General features: G+C 38.0%; 1 long non-coding RNA gene across 1 annotated transcript; it reads right to left on the reverse strand.

The window, feature by feature from the left end:
• Positions 1 to 2,053: 2,053 nt before the first annotated feature.
• LOC128651638 (uncharacterized) lies at positions 2,054 to 16,757 on the reverse strand. Its single transcript, XR_008401148.1, has 3 exons — positions 16,690 to 16,757; positions 5,142 to 5,238; positions 2,054 to 2,134 (listed from the first exon to the last, which is right to left on the reverse strand). It is a non-coding gene; the product is annotated as an uncharacterized LOC128651638 (long non-coding RNA).
• Positions 16,758 to 17,590: the final 833 nt, after the last annotated feature.

Here is a 17,590-nt window from a genome sequence, read left to right on the forward strand (position 1 = left end):
ACACCCTAACATGAACCCTTGAGTCTAAACACCCCTAATCTTACACTTATTAACCCCTAATCTGCCGCTCCCGAAATCGCTGACACCTGCATTTTATTATTAACCCCTAATCTGCTGCTCCGGACACCGCCGCCACCTACATTATCCCTATGAACCCCTAATCGGCAGCCCCCAACATCCCCGACACTTACTTTTTATTTGTTAACCGCTACTCTTCCGCCCCCAATGTCGCCGCCACCTAACTACACTTATTAACCCCTAATCTGCCGCCGCCAACGTTGCCGCCACTATAATAAAGTTCCCAGATAGCAAGGATAACTTGCCACAAACTTGTAGCTAACTTTTGCTGTAAGTCGGTATAACTTGCTGCAAGTTTTCACTGGCAAGTGTGTTTACTTGCATCATAATTGCAGCAAAAGTTCTAGTTGACACTTTTTCAACTTGCAGCAAGTTTACCTGGCAAGTCTCTAGCAAGAGCATTTCTGGCAAGTCAACTGCAAGAGCTCTGCAAGTTTGTAGCCAATTTTTGGCAAGTCAACTACAAGAGCTTTGCAAGTTTATTGTCAATTTCTGGCAAGTCAACTGCAAGAGCTCTGCAAGTTTGTTGTCAATTTCTGGCAAGTCAACTGCAAGAGCTCTGCAAGTGTCTAGTCAATTTCTGGCAAGTCAATAGCAAGAGCTCTGCAAGTCTGCTGCAAGTTTCTGACAAGTCAACAGCAATAGCCCTTCAAATCTGCAGCAAATTTCTCCCAATTTAACAGCAAGAGCCCTTCAAGTCTACTGCAAAAGCTCTGCAAGTCTGTTACAAATCTCTAACAAGTCAACTGCAAATCTTTAGCATATCTCTGGCACATATATCACAATTAAGAGCAGTGTCTGCCACAAGAGCACTACAAATTTACTATTATTTACGTCAATCATATTTACAAATTAATAATAAAATGTTTTTTTCCTGCAAAAGTTTATCTATGTAAGTTGTTTGTATGAATTTAATTGATCTTAAAGTTGTATCCATGCATTATCTGAGGTAATATATATTCATATATAAAACTAATATTATGACAGGTAATATATTAAAGGGACACTAAACCCACATTTTTTCTTTCATGATTCAGACAAAGCATGCAATTTTAAGCAATTTTCTAGCTTACTCCTATTATCAATTTTTTTTCAGTTTTCTTCCTATTTTTATTCGAAAAAGCAGGAAAGTAAGTTCAAGAGACCATTTTTGGTTCAGCACAAGGGTATCGCTTGCTGATTGGTGGCTAAATGTAGCTACCAATATGTAAGCGCTACCCAGGTGCTAAAACAAAAATGGGCCAGCTCCTAATCTTACATTTCTGCTTTTTCAAATAAAGATAGCAAGAGAACGAAGAAAAAATTATAATAGGAGTACATTAGAAAATAGCATGCTCTATCTGAATCATAAAAGCAAAACAATGGGTTTAGTATCCCTTTAAGTTGAATACTTGATGTATTCTTATATTAGAGTTATATTATAACACTAATATCATTATCTCAGATACAGTATGGTCCCTTTTTACAGCACACCCCTTTAAGGCATTCCACTTATAAATCAGTCTTCAGTTCTGCCCATCGTTATTATGTTTCATGTTTTTACCTCCCTTTCAGTCTTTTTTGGCAGTCATTTTAATTGATTATTTTCTTTATGAATATTTGTTTTACAGATCTCTCCATATCTGTGCAGATATAAAAAATAATTATTGTATATAACTAACTGCAATTGTTACCAGAAGTTAAACTAGGAAAATCATATTTATTTTTTATATTTTACTGATTTTAATAAAATTAGCATTTGCCTGTCTGGTAAATATGATCTGTTAACCTCAATACTGTATGAAGATAAAAATATTCACCAAAAAATCCTTTAGAAATGACTCCATAAAAACAACAGCATTAACTCTTACAAAAATAATTTAAAGTTTTATTAGGCTTCAAATTTTCCAGGTATTAAAACATTTTAAATATGACATTGTAATAAACCAGAGAATAACTTATAGTATAGGCCTAGGGTACACGTTTAATGCAGGTGCACAATAATGTTGACAGAACAACAAAAATATAATATGATGTCCATCTGTATCTGTTCTATGATCTTGAATTTGGCACCGGCCTGTAAAAATAAAAACAAATATTACATAAACATGGGCATTCTGTGCTAATTGCTTAGTCTACAGCAGAACTTTAATTTGTAGAACTAAACAAGTAAATCTGACAAAAAAAATAACGCATTTATTTCAACTTCAAGGTTGTGATGAATACTAAAAAAGAATTGTATTTTTAACTGGCATAAATTCTCATATCAATGCAATTTCCATCTAGATATTAACATATTTGGCCATGGTCCTTCCTAATCAAACAGATCACTACCTGCCAATGGGATGCTTAGAACCTATACTTTAACCCCTTAAAGACTAGCAACGTACCCTGTACATCACTCGGCTTTGAATAGGGAAGTGCTATTAAATGCGCGGTCTCGCCGCCAGTGTTGAGGCCACACTATTTACGATGACAAGAAGGGAGGGTATAATAGCGCAGTACCACCACTTGTGGCGGGACACGTGCTATTTAAAAAAATATAACCCTTAATGAGCGGCAACATACATGGTACATCTCAGTCGTTAAAGGGTTACTATATTGAGACTTTTTTTCCTTAAGATATTTATATTTTACTTCTCTAGAAATCAATGTGCACTATTTGATACCCTATGTTGTAATTTAAATTTTTGGTTGTGTTCCTAGACTTTTGGAGATAAAAGAGGGAAAGTCACAATGTGCAGTTTATTTCCTTTTCAATTGTGTTTTTTTCCTTTTACAAAATATTAAGTAATATGCTATCTAGATGTATCATATTCTAAATCTTCATATCCCCACTTCCCTTCCCAAAGGAAAATGATATAGCAGAGTAGCATTTAGTAAGACAGTATTCTATTTACTTCTGTGATACTCCCATGCTGTGTGAGGTGCTTGCTTATTTAAAGGGACATTAAACACTAAGAGCCAGATTACAAGTGAAGTGCTAAATATTGCTTGCGTGCAAGCAATATTAGTGCTCCATTGAGTAATACCAGCGCCCGCTAATATTAGCTGGTATTACAACTCAAGTGTAAAATTACGCAAGCTCAGAATCTAAGTGCAGTGAAGGGGGTAAGTAGCTCAGCGATGCAGCAAATAGAACACCCAACTCCGACCAACTTTACCCCCAAAATACTACCTAGTGCAAATATTTTATTAAAACATAAAAATAATACAATTTGTATTTTTTTTATAAAATACACTACACTGTATTTTGGGGGCATTTGGGGCATATTTATAAAATTGACCAGAGATCTGATCTCTGGTAAATTTTATAAGCGCTAGTTGCTACCACAAGCATATAGTAGCAATAACCAGACACTTCTAATGGCTGGTTATTTATTGCATGCCTGCAAAAGGTCACATTTGTCCACTTGCGGGCGCGCAATAAATTAGTGCTCCACTTGTAATCTAGCCCTAAATAAATGCTAGATAGAATGAAGCATTGAAAGAAAAGGTTAGTCTGTGAATAACATGTAGATGTATTTTTTAAAGTTATATTTGGTGTTTAAACATTAACAAACTAAGTGTAAAGTTTTAGTGTCTATAAAACAATGGGATCTTACTTAGGTTACATTATCTGCTGTGGCCAATTAGGGACCGTTATAAATTTATCACTAGAGTGTGCAGCCAATGGCTGTGTGGAATATAACAGTGTTCTGCACTTCCATTTCTAACAGGAACTGAAAAGCTCACAACTTCAGAATAGAATTACAGGAAAAGGGGACAAAATAAATAATGAAAGTATATATATATATATATATATATATATATATATATATATATATATATATATATACATATACACACACACACACACAGTTTATCATTTTATATTACCATCTGAAGGTGTTTATTGTCCCTTTAAAAGGGCCTTAATAGTAAAAAAAAAAAATGACATCCTTTAATGTAAATTTAAGACTATTGACCCTGCACTACTGTGAGATTAACCCACACAAAGGCTTTAAACACACAATGGAAGTACTGATTGGTACCTGCAGAACACTGCTGGTCCAGAGCAAAAACTGCCAACTGCTGCTTATCTAATCAGAAATACTAGTTGAATGACTAGCACTCATGATTGGATCAGCAGCACTTCCGCTCAGGATCAGCAGTGCTCTGTGGTTCCAAGCGGTACTTCTACTGTGTGTTTAATCCCTTTGTGGGTTAGTGCAGGGTTGATGGTCTTAAAATGAATTAAAACAAATTAGAGCATGCATTTTTTTACTAATATGCTCTTTTAAAGAAATATATATTGTTTTATCTTAAGTTGCATGTTGCTGAAGCACTGAAAATTGTAAAGGGAGTTTCATTTATTGTTCCTGTGATAGGAACATTCCTTTGTTTGAAGAATGTTTCTTTTTAGACAAGATTTATAATTCATTAACATTTTAATTGATATTAGTTGATAGTGCAATAAAAATCCTGTCACAAAGAAGCACCCCTATCAAAATAGAACATTCCTTTCAAAGGGTCAGCTCAATCCAAGCACAGAGAAAACTCCAACATGGCTGCTCTATTTATGATCATGGGAGGATCAGGGAAGTGAGTAAAACACTCCCCTGCTGTATCACATCCATATAAGCATGTTGTATAAACAGAAATAAAACACTCCCCTGCTGTATCACATCCATATAAGCATGTTGTATAAACAGAAATAAAACACTCCCCTGCTGTGTCACATCCATATAAGCATGTTGTATAAACAGAAATAAAACACTCCCCTGCTGTATCACTTCCATATAAGCATGTTGTATAAACAGAAACAAACACTCCCCTGCTGTATCACATCCATATAAGCATGTTGTATAGACAGAAACAAACACTCCCCTGCTGTATCACATCCATATAAGCATGTTGTATAGACAGAAACAAACACTCCCCTGCTGTATCACATCCATATAAGCATGTTGTATAGACAGAAACAAACACTCCCCTGCTGTATCACATCCATATAAGCATGTTGTATAAAAAAAACAAAAAACAAAAATAAAAGAAATGACTCAGTGGGGTGATTTAAACAAGAAAAAAACATAACTGCTTACCTGTGACCACAAACAATTCTTGTGTGGGATTGGCAATCCCCTATGCATCTTCTCATTTCATGGTCAGTAATGTCTTTATAGACCCTTTGACATGTTTCTGTAATAGAAAACAACATCAAATAAATGAGTATAAAGTTAGATATGCAAAATAATTAGATAAAGTCTGTTCAGCAATAGTCTGTCCCGTTACATGGGCATAATACACTTTGTGATTATAACATGAATTATTTAATTATAAATAATAAAACAACTTTGCATTATACTTTCATTATTTTGCCCGCTTTGCCTGTAATGTAATCTATGCAAAAGTTTTCCAGTGGCCAAATTTCACCACCATTTTCCTTATTTGGAGGCGCTAATCCTGATGTACTTCATGTGACAGTCACTCTAGTCACATCATACTGTCAGTAGGCTTTTCCTCGTTTTATGTATGTTATCACAAAGTCACATCATACTGTCAGTATGCCTTTCCTTGTTTTGTTAGCACAAAGTCCATGCTAAAGCCAATTAGAAAGATATACAGACTATTGTTAATCATTTGAGGTCTGAAGCCTGCATTACCAATTTTAAGCATAGTAAAAGCCCATATTATTCAGAGTTAAAGGGACATGAAACCCATTTTTTTTTTCGTTCGTTATTTAGAAAGAGCATGTCATTTTAAACCACTTTCGAATTTACTTATTTTACCTAATTTGCTTCATTTTCTTGATATCACTTGCTGAAAAGCATATCTAGATATGCTCAGTAGCTGCTGATTGGTTGCTGCACATAGAGGCCTTGTGTGATTAGCTCACACATGTGCATTGCTATTTCTTCAACAAAGGCTATCTAAAGAATTGAGCAAATTAGATAATAGAAGTAAATTGGAAAGTTGTTTAAAATTGCATGCCCTATCTGAATCATGAAAGTTTAATTTCGAATAGATTGTCCCTTTAAAGGGACATGAAACCCATCATTTTTCTTTCATAATTAAAATAGAGCAGGATTCTTCAAACCATGGGTCGGGACCCATTACTGGGTCACAACACCATGTGTACTGGGTCCCGACTTGTGTGTGTGTTGTAGGAATGTGTGTGGTGTATTGTATGAGATTGTGTGTGTGCTGTGCATGTGTTGTGTATGAGAGTGTGTGTGTGTTGTATTAGTGTGTGTGTTATATGAGAGAGTGTGTGGTATGTGTTGTATGAGTGTGTGTGGTATGCGTGTGTTATGAAAGTGTGTGTGTATGTGTGTGTTGTAAGAGTGTATGGGGTGAGTGTGTATTATATGAAAGTGTGTGTGTTGTATGATAGTGTATGTGGTATGTGTGTTATATGAAAGTGTGTGTTGTATGAGAGTGAGTGTGGTATGTGTGTTACATGAAATTGTGTGTTGTATGAGAGTGTGTGGTGTGTGTGTTGTATTAGAGTTTGTGTGTGGTATGCGTGTGTTATGAAAGTGTGTGTGTATGTGTGTGTTGTAAGAGTGTATGGGGTGAGTGTGTGTGTTGTATGAGAGTGTGTGTGGTATGTGTGTTATATGAAAGTGTGTGTGTTGTATGAGAGTGTGTGGTATGTGTGTTACATGGAAATGTGTGTTGTATGAGAGTGTGTGGTGTGTGTGTTGTATGAGAGTGTGTGTGTTATTACGTTTTACAACGCTTTCATATTTGACTATAATCAGGAATAAAGCATGCACATATTTTAGTTTCTTTGCCAAAAATTGCAGCTATCATGTTATTTATTTCTTACAAAATTATTTCAAGACCAAGTATAAAAATTGGGTCCTAAAGGTATGTGGTATCATGGCACTGGGTCTTGGGGGGAAAAGTTTGAAGAACCCTGAAACAGAGCATACAATTTTAAACAACTTTCCACTTTACATCTATTATTTAATTTGCTTAATTCTCTTGATATCCTTTTTTGAAGAAGCAGCAATGCACTACTGGGAGCTATTAAATTCATTGGGTGAGCAAATAACGTGAAGTATACATGTGCAGCCACCAATCAGCAGCTACTGAACATACTTAGGTATCCTTTTCAATAAAGAATACCAAGAGAACAAAACAAATTAGATAATAGAAGTAAATTGTAAAGAAAATTTTTGCTTACCTGATAAATGTATTTCTTTTTTGACACAATGAGTCCATGGATCATCTTAATTACTAATGGGATATTCACCTCCTGGTCAGCAGGAGGCGGCAAAGAGCACCACAGCAGAGCTGTTAAATAGCTCCTCCTTTCCCTCCCACTCCAGTCATTCAACCGAAGTTAAGGATAGAAAGGAAAAACCAACCATGAGTAGCCCTTGGATTCACACCAATAGAGATATTTACGCCAAATCTTATGGTAAATCTTTCTAGTTACAGGCTTACGAGTCTGAATCATGGTCTCTATGTCAGAAAACCCCCGCTTGGATTAAAATTTAGCGTTCAATCTCCAAGCAGTCAGCTTCAGAGAAACTAGATTTGGGTGAAGAAAGGGCCCCTGAATTAGAAGGTCCTTCCTCAACAGAAGTCTCCAAGGTGGCAGAGATGCCTACTCCACCAGATCTGCATACCAAATCCTGCGAGGCCAAGCTGGAGCTATGAGGATCACCAATGCCCTCTCCTGTTTGATTAGAGCAATGACCCGAGGAAGAAGAGCAAACGGAGGAAATAGGTATGCTAGACTGAAGGTCCAAGGGACCACCAGAGCATCTATCAGCTCCGCCTGGGGGTCCCTGGACCTCGACCCGTATCTCAGGAGCTTGGCATTTAAGAGCCTTTATTCTATCCTGGATCTCATCCAAAGAAGTTTCTGTCCTGAGAGCCTCAGACAGTGCATCAAACCAATACACTGCCGCACTAGTGACGTAGCAATACACACAGCTGGTTGTCATTGCAGGCCCTGGTGTACAGTGTGAGTAAACCCTCTAACTTTTTGTCCATAGGATCTTTGAAGGTACAACTATCCTCTATGGGAATAGTAGTTCTCTTAGCTAAGGTAGAAATGGCTCCTTCCACCTTAGGCACTGTTTGCCAAGCCTCTTTGTTAGAGTCAGCTATGGGAAACATCTTCTTAAAAATAGGAGAGGGAGAAAAAGGTATGCCCGGTCTCTCCCATTCCTTAGCAATTATTTCATAAGCTCGGTCAGGGACCGGAAACACGTCTGTCGAGGAAGCAACCTCGAAATATTTGTTCAGCTTACTAGACTTTTTAGGAACAACCACTACCGTGGAGTCACTGTCGTCCAAAGTAACTAAATCCTCCCTAAGTAACAGACGGAGGTGTTCTAGCTTAAACCTAAAAGATACAACCTCAGAATCAGCCAGAGGAATTACACTTTCTGAATCTGAAATTTCTCCTTCAGATGCTACAGCGGTATCCTCCTCTTCGGTATTCTGGGAGGGCACCTCCGAAATTGCAACAATTGCATCAGAAACCTCGCTTACTAAATGTCTGATTTTCCTTTTTACGCTTTCCCTGCCACATTGGAAAAGCAGACAACGCATCATGAGAGAAGCTATGTCTTTTAAGGTAACTCCAGCGGGAGCTAGAGCAGAAGTGCAGGGCACTGCTTGTGAGGGAGGTAACATTCGGGACGCTTGGGGAGAAAGCTGCGGCATATTTTGAACCTCGTCATAAGACTCTTGGACAGTATCGGCTTTAGAAAAATTTTGCTCAGAAAAAATATTTTCCCTATAATTTAAAGTCCTCTCAATACATGAGGGACAGAAAGGGATAGGTGGTTCCACATTTGCATCAAAACACAAGGAGCAAGTGACATCTTGCAAGTCTCCTTGGTCCATACTGTTCACAATGAGTAAATTAATAAATAAAAAAACCTCAAAAATGAATTAAAATTTTTGTAATGAAAATATGTTACTGTGTCTTTAAATTTAAACAGGTAACTTTTTTACCCAACTATGTCAATTATGAAAATATCACAATTTGAACACTACAGACACCTTTACACCTCAGTAACCCTGCTGAGGTGCCTACCTGACTGATAAACAGGAGTCAATGGCCTAGATTTGGAGTTCGGTGGTAAAAGGGCTGTTAACGCTCCGCGGGTTTTTTTCTGGCCGCACCATAAATTTAACTCTGGTATCGAGAGTTCAAACAAATGCTGCGTTAGGCTCCAAAAAAGGAGCGTAGAGCATATTTACCGCAAATGCAACTCTCGATACCAGAGTTGCTTACGGACGCGGCCGGCATCAAAAACGTGCTCGTGCACGATTCTCCCATAGGAAACAATGGGGCAGTTTGAGCTGAAAAAAAACCTAACACCTGCAAAAAAGCAGCGTTCAGCTCTTAACGCAGCCCCATTGTTTCCTATAGGGAAACACTTCCTACGTCTGCACCTAACACTCTAACATGTACCCCGAGTCTAAACACCCCTAACCTTACACTTATTAACCCCTAATCTGCCGCCCCCGCTATCGCTGACCCCTGCATTACACTTTTAACCCCTAATCTGCCGCTCCGTAAACCGCCGCCACCTACGTTATCCCTATGTACCCCTAATCTGCTGCCCTAACATCGCCGACCCCTATGTTATATTTATTAACCCCTAATCTGCCCCCCACAACGTCGCCGACACCTGCCTACACTTATTAACCCCTAATCTGCCGAGCGGACCTGAGCGCTACTATAATAAAGTTATTAACCCCTAATCCGCCTCACTAACCCTATCATAAATAGTATTAACCCCTAATCTGCCCTCCCTAACATCGCCGACACCTACCTTCAATTATTAACCCCTAATCTGCCGACCGGAGCTCACCGCTATTCTAATAAATGTATTAACCCCTAAAGCTAAGTCTAACCCTAACACAAACACCCCCCTAAGTTAAATATAATTTTTATCTAACGAAATAAATTAACTCTTATTAAATAAATTATTCCTATTTAAAGCTAAATACTTACCTGTAAAATAAATCCTAATATAGCTACAATATAAATTATAATTATATTATAGCTATTTTAGGATTAATATTTATTTTACAGGCAACTTTGTAATTATTTTAACCAGGTACAATAGCTATTAAATAGTTAAGAACTATTTAATAGTTACCTAGTTAAAATAATAACAAATTTACCTGTAAAATAAATCCTAACCTAAGATATAATTAAACCTAACACTACCCTATCAATAAAATAATTAAATAAACTACCTACAATTACCTACAATTAACCTAACACTACACTATCAATAAATTAATTAAACACAATTGCTACAAATAAATACAATTAAATAAACTATCTAAAGTACAAAAAATAAAAAAGAACTAAGTTACAGAAAATAATAAAATATTTACAAACATAAGAAAAATATTACAACAATTTTAAACTAATTACACCTACTCTAAGCCCCCTAATAAAATAACAAAGCCCCCCAAAATAAAAAATTCCCTACCCTATTCTAAAATACAAATATTACAAGCTCTTTTACCTTACCAGCCCTGAACAGGGCCCTTTGCGGGGCATGCCCCAAGAATTTCAGCTCTTTTGCCTGTAAAAAAAAACATACAATACCCCCCCCCCCAACATTACAACCCACCACCCACATACCCCTAATCTAACCCAAACCCCCCTTAAATAAACCTAACACTAATCCCCTGAAGATCTTCCTACCTTGTCTTCACCATACCAGGTTCACCGATCCGTCCTGGCTCCAAGATCTTCATCCAACCCAAGCGGGGGTTGGCGATCCATAATCCGGTGCTCCAAAGTCTTCCTCCTATCCGGCAAGAAGAGGACATCCGGACCGGCAAACATCTTCTCCAAGCGGCATCTTCTATCTTCTTCCATCCGATGACGACCGGCTCCATCTTGAAGACCTAAAGCGCGGATCCATCCTCTTCTTCCGACGACTAGACGACGAATGACGGTTCCTTTAAGGGACGTCATCCAAGATGGCGTCCCTCGAATTCCGATTGGCTGATAGGATTCTATCAGCCAATCGGAATTAAGGTAGGAATTTTCTGATTGGCTGATGGAATCAGCCAATCAGAATATAGTTCAATCCGATTGGCTGATCCAATCAGCCAATCAGATTGAGCTCGCATTCTATTGGCTGTTCCGATCAGCCAATAGAATGCGAGCTCAATCTGATTGGCTGATTGGATCAGCCAATCGGATTGAACTATATTCTGATTGGCTGATTCCATCAGCCAATCAGAAAATTCCTACCTTAATTCCGATTGGCTGATAGAATCCTATCAGCCAATCGGAATTCGAGGGACGCCATCTTGGATGACGTCCCTTAAAGGAACCGTCATTCGTCGTCTAGTCGTCGGAAGAAGAGGATGGATCCGCGCTGGAGGTCTTCAAGATGGAGCCGGTCGTCATCGGATGGAAGAAGATAGAAGATGCCGCTTGGAGAAGATGTTTGCCGGTCCGGATGTCCTCTTCTTGCCGGATAGGAGGAAGACTTTGGAGCACCGGATTATGGATCGCCAACCCCCGCTTGGGTTGGATGAAGATCTTGGAGCCAGGACGGATCGGTGAACCTGGTATGGTGAAGACAAGGTAGGAAGATCTTCAGGGGATTAGTGTTAGGTTTATTTAAGGGGGGTTTGGGTTAGATTAGGGGTATGTGGGTGGTGGGTTGTAATGTTGGGGGGGGGGTATTGTATGTTTTTTTTTACAGGCAAAAGAGCTGAAATTCTTGGGGCATGCCCCGCAAAGGGCCCTGTTCAGGGCTGGTAAGGTAAAAGAGCTTGTAATTTTTGTATTTTAGAATAGGGTAGGGAATTTTTTATTTTGGGGGGCTTTGTTATTTTATTAGGGGGCTTAGAGTAGGTGTAATTAGTTTAAAATTGTTGTAATATTTTTCTTATGTTTGTAAATATTTTATTATTTTCTGTAACTTAGTTCTTTTTTATTTTTTGTACTTTAGATAGTTTATTTAATTGTATTTATTTGTAGCAATTGTGTTTAATTAATTTATTGATAGTGTAGTGTTAGGTTAATTGTAGGTAATTGTAGGTAGTTTATTTAATTATTTTATTGATAGGGTAGTGTTAGGTTTAATTATATCTTAGGTTAGGATTTATTTTACAGGTAAATTTGTTATTATTTTAACTAGGTAACTATTAAATAGTTCTTAACTATTTAATAGCTATTGTACCTGGTTAAAATAATTACAAAGTTGCCTGTAAAATAAATATTAATCCTAAAATAGCTATAATATAATTATAATTTATATTGTAGCTATATTAGGATTTATTTTACAGGTAAGTATTTAGCTTTAAATAGGAATTATTTATTTAATAAGAGTTAATTTATTTCGTTAGATAAAAATTATATTTAACTTAGGGGGGTGTTAGTGTTAGGGTTAGACTTAGCTTTAGGGGTTAATACATTTATTAGAATAGCGGTGAGCTCCGGTCGGCAGATTAGGGGTTAATAATTGAAGGTAGGTGTCGGCGATGTTAGGGAGGGCAGATTAGGGGTTAATACTATTTATGATAGGGTTAGTGAGGCGGATTAGGGGTTAATAACTTTATTATAGTAGCGCTCAGGTCCGCTCGGCAGATTAGGGGTTAATAAGTGTAGGTAGGTGTCGGCGACGTTGAGGGGGGCAGATTAGGGGTTAATAAATATAACATAGGGGTCGGCGATGTTAGGGGTAGCAGATTAGGGGTACATAGGGATAACGTAGGTGGCGGCGATTTGCGGTCGGAAGATTAGGGGTTAATTATTTTAAGTAGCTTGCGGCGACGTTGTGGGGGGCAAGTTAGGGGTTAATAGATATAATACAGGGGTCGGCGGTGTTAGGGGCAGCAGATTAGGGGTACATAAGTATAACGTAGGTGGCGGTCGGCAGATTAGGGGTTAAAAATTTTAATCGAGTGGCGGCGATGTGGGGGGACCTCGGTTTAGGGGTACATAGGTAGTTTATGGGTGTTAGTGTACTTTAGGGTACAGTAGTTAAGAGCTTTATAAACCGGCGTTAGCCAGAAAGCTCTTAACTCCTGCTATTTTCAGGCGGCTGGAATCTTGTCGTTAGAGCTCTAACGCTCACTGCAGAAACGACTCTAAATACCGGCGTTAGGAAGATCCCATTGAAAAGATAGGCTACGCAAATGGCGTAGGGGGATCTGCGGTATGGAAAAGTCGCGGCTGAAAAGTGAGCGTTAGACCCTTTAATCACTGACTCCAAATACCAGCGGGCGGCCAAAACCAGCGTTAGGAGCCTCTAACGCTGGTTTTGACGGCTACCGCCGAACTCTAAATCTAGGCCAATGTCCCTTTTCTTGTGGTGCAGGAACGATCCGGACCTCAGCAATAAGAATAGTGCCAACGGATAATGCTAGAAACGCCTGCTTTACTGGAAACCATGCGTTTCTAGTGACACGCTACTGAACTGAAGCCCATCGTGGGCGTTACTATATGCACTTCATCTCCCGATCGGCCTGTTTGCTAAGTAAAGCCGTCGGGAGACACAAACCACCAGAGCAAATGAAAAAGCTTTACTCCCAGCCCCAGTGCCTGCAGATATGGCTGTCTAAAATCCTCTCCAGTCTAGGAGAGTCTGTAGTCCCCAAACATAAAGCGCCCCTTCCTGTATGAGCCTTATATGTTAATTTTTCCAATAAATGTTCATACCTTTATCTCTGAGATGCTTTGTTTCCTGCGCCCCAGAATAAAAAAGCAGCACTTACCTTGTATCTGCCTGACAGCAAGGCAGCTCACAGGCTTGAGAGGTCCTATCCCTCACATCAACCTGTGGAGAAATAAAAGTCTGAGTAAATTACATGGGAGGCGCAGTGAGAATTATGTCCCACAAGTTCCCATTGCTCTAAAGCCACCACTGCTCTACTGAAGAGACTGATATGGACTACGGCTACACTCTAGGACAAAGCAGCACAATCTTGCACTACTTTAAAAATAATAAACTCTTGATTGAAGAATTTTATCTAACAACTCACTTTACCACTTCCTAGCACTAACGTAGGCAAAGAGAATGACTGGAGTGGGAGGGAAGGGAGGAGCTTTTTAACAGCTTTGCTGTGGTGCTCTTTGCCGCCTCCTGCTGATCAGGAGGTGAATATCCTATTAGTAATTAAAATGATCCGTGGACTCATCGTGTCATGAAAAAGAGAAATCGTTTAACCCCTTGAGTGCTAACAACGGCTCTGAGCTGTCACAGGGTTTCCCACTCTGGTGCTAACAACGGCTCAGAGCCGTCGCTAGCACTCTCCCACCTTGAGGGAGATCTGGGGGCTCCCACCCGCTCCTACCCCGGCGATTGGGCCTGCATAGTGACAGGCATCACCGGGGCTTCACGTTATGCATGGTGATGTCACACGCAATGACTTGATGACGTCACCGTGCAACTTTATTTAACATTAACAATGTTAAATATCGAAGCAGGGGGCATGCTGCTTAGAAGTCTGTATCTCAGGCATCTAAGCAGCTACAGACCCCAAGACCCACTGTTGGAAATGTAATCGTCTAACCTTTCCAACAGTGTAAGTCTTGGGGATCTGAAAAAAAAAAGGAAAAAAATAAATATATATTTTAAAAAATATAAAACAAAAAAAAAAACAACTAAAAAAGCTTAGCACCAAGGTGGGAAAGTGCTTAGCACTGAAGGGTTAAAATCTCATGCTCTATACTGAATCATGAAAGACAGAAAAACCTTGGGTTTCATGCCCCTTTAAATTATAGTAAATGGTGCAAAATAAAAAGTATATTGCAAAGTTGCATAACTAAACATTTTATATTGTGATCTCAATGTGTGTTATGCCCCTTTAAAGCATATATGTCTATATGTGTGTACATATATATTAAAGTGATGGTAAATCCTAGCGTTTGTGAAACGCTAGGATTTACCATTGGAACAAATAAAGGGGACTTTCATTCATGACGTATAAAATACTTCATGCTGAAAGCTCCTTTTTTTGTTTGCAGCGTTTGCCGCACTGAGCTGCTAAGGCAACCTACGTCAGAACGGTATTTGAATGAGGTGACGTTTCCACCTCTTAGCCAATAGCCTTGCAGGAAATTTGAGGCATGTCACTTTAATGTTTTTATATGTGTATATATGACTGTAAATACATATATACACATACAAAAACATCTTTAGCAATGTATGTGTCTCAATGTCAAAGCCATTTGCCTGCCTTTTTTTTTTCTAGCACCCGAGATCTCATATCTTTTGAACCCTTAAAAGGTTTTTTGTGCAATATTTTTTTTAAATAATTTTTTATTAGACTTTCGGCTAGATTGCGAGTTTTGCGTTATGAGTATAACGCTGCTTTTTCACTATCGCTGCTATTACGAGTCTTGTAAGTACAGTTGTACCGCACACTTTTTTGGCCGTCACGCAACGTAACTACAACACCTTTCAAAAAGTCATTTTTCAATGGGACTTCCATAGAAGTTGTTTGTATTTTATTTTTTTATTACAGGCAAAAGAGCTGATTTATTTGGGGCAATGTCCTGCAAAAGGCCCTTTTAAGGGCTATTGGCAGTTTAGTTTAGGCTAGGGGTTTTTTATTTGGGAGGGGGGCTTTTTTATTTTGATAGGGCTATTAGATTAGGTGTAATTAGTTTAAATATTTGATCATTTATTTTTTTATTTTATGTAATTTAGTGTTTATTTTTTTGTAATTTAGTTAATTGTATTTAATTAATGTAATTTATTTAATTTTAGTGTAATGTTAGGTGTTAGTGTGAGGCAGGTTAAGTTTTATTTTACAGGTAAATTATTTTTTTATTTATTTTAACTAGATAGTTAGTAAATAGTTAATAACTATTTACTAACTAGTCTACCTAGTTAAAATAAACACAAACTTAGCTGTTAAATAAAATAAAACCTAAGCTAGCTACAATGTAACTATTAGTTATATTGCAGCAAGCTTAGGGTTTATTTTATAGGTAAGTATTTAGTTTTAAATAGGTATTATTTAGTTAATGATAGTAATTTTTATTTAGATTTATTTTAATTATATGAAAGTTAGGGGTGTTAGGGTTAGACTTATTTAGTATTAGTGATGTGGGAGGCCAGAGGTTTAGGGGTTAATAACTTTAGTATAGTGGCGGTGACGTTGGGGGTGGCAGATTAGGGGTTAATACATTTATGTAGGTGGTGGCGGCGACGTTGGGGGCGGCAGATTAGGGGTTATTAAATTTATGTAGGTGGCGGTGACATTGGGGGCAGCAGATTAGGGGTTAATAAGTGTAGGTAGGTGGCAGCAACATTGGGGGCGGCAGATTAGGGGTTAAAAATTGTAATGTAGGTGTCGGCGATGTCGGGGGCAAAAGATTAGGGGTGTTTAGACTCGGGGGTTATGTTAGGGTGTTAGGAGTAAACATAAATTTTCTTTCCCCATAGGAATCAATGGGGCTGCGTTACGGAGTTATTGCAAGTGTTAGGCTTTACGAGCACGTAAAACCAGCGCTGGTATTTGTGTGCAGTATGGAGCTCAACGCTGCCATATTGCCTGCTAACGGCCGGGTTTTTGCAAACCTGTAATAGCAGCGCTATTAAAGGTGAGCGGTGGAAATAACTTGCAAGTTAGTAGCGAGCCGCTCATAACGCAAAACTCGTAATCTAGCTGATGGTTATTTACCTGCTCTCATCCAAGGTAATCCAGAAAATCTGGCCTGTTGGGGAGGCCTGGGGACAGGTTTGAAAACCACTGCCCTAGATCAAAATAATTGGCAACTGATATTAAAGGGACTGTTAACAAGGATTATTTTTTAGGGAATAGGGATTTAATCTCAGTTTCTTGCTGCAAGTCTTTTAATTTACATTAAAGATTTTGATTACAGTAGAATCATTTCAAAAAGTAAATTAAAACATTTGCAGCAAGAAAATTAGATTAAAATCACTAATTACCTTAAAATATTTACTGTATTTTGTAATGCATGTTAAATAAAACACCCTAACAGCTCACTTGCATATGAATAATACTTTTTAATGTAGGGCCAAATTAAACAAGCAAGGGTTACATTATTAACCCTTCAGCATCTACATAGAAGGACATAGTTATTTTAAACTGCACAAATACTGTAACCCACACCAAAAACAATACCAAATATTAACCCCTGCCAGGCTTCTGAACAGCATCAAAGCAATTCATAAAATACAGCTTGCACCCTTCTAGTACTGCTATATATCAGAAAGTCACAAGCAGATGCAGTTTGTTTGCTAATGTCTGTATATTTCATACACTTAACAGTAACATCTCTCATATAAAAGAATAAAACAGTGATAGATTTTACTAAAAGTTTTCTTATTACAAAAATGCTCATTTTCAAACAGAAAAATAAAGATGCACATTTCAATTGTATTTGGATTATCCCTTTAACATTTAAATCTAGTTGTGTTTGTATGTTCTGTGTAATGCAGTAGCAGGTGGCTTACTAATGCTGCTAAACAAATCATTAGTGTATAATTATATGTTACACATGTGTGCAGAGCTAGTGAGATAGTTGTGTTTGTATGTTCTGTGTAATACAGTAGCAGGT

The sequence above is a fragment of the Bombina bombina genome, chromosome 3, assembly GCF_027579735.1.
Source record: "Bombina bombina isolate aBomBom1 chromosome 3, aBomBom1.pri, whole genome shotgun sequence".
In the NCBI taxonomy this organism is placed as follows: Eukaryota; Metazoa; Chordata; class Amphibia; order Anura; family Bombinatoridae; genus Bombina; species Bombina bombina.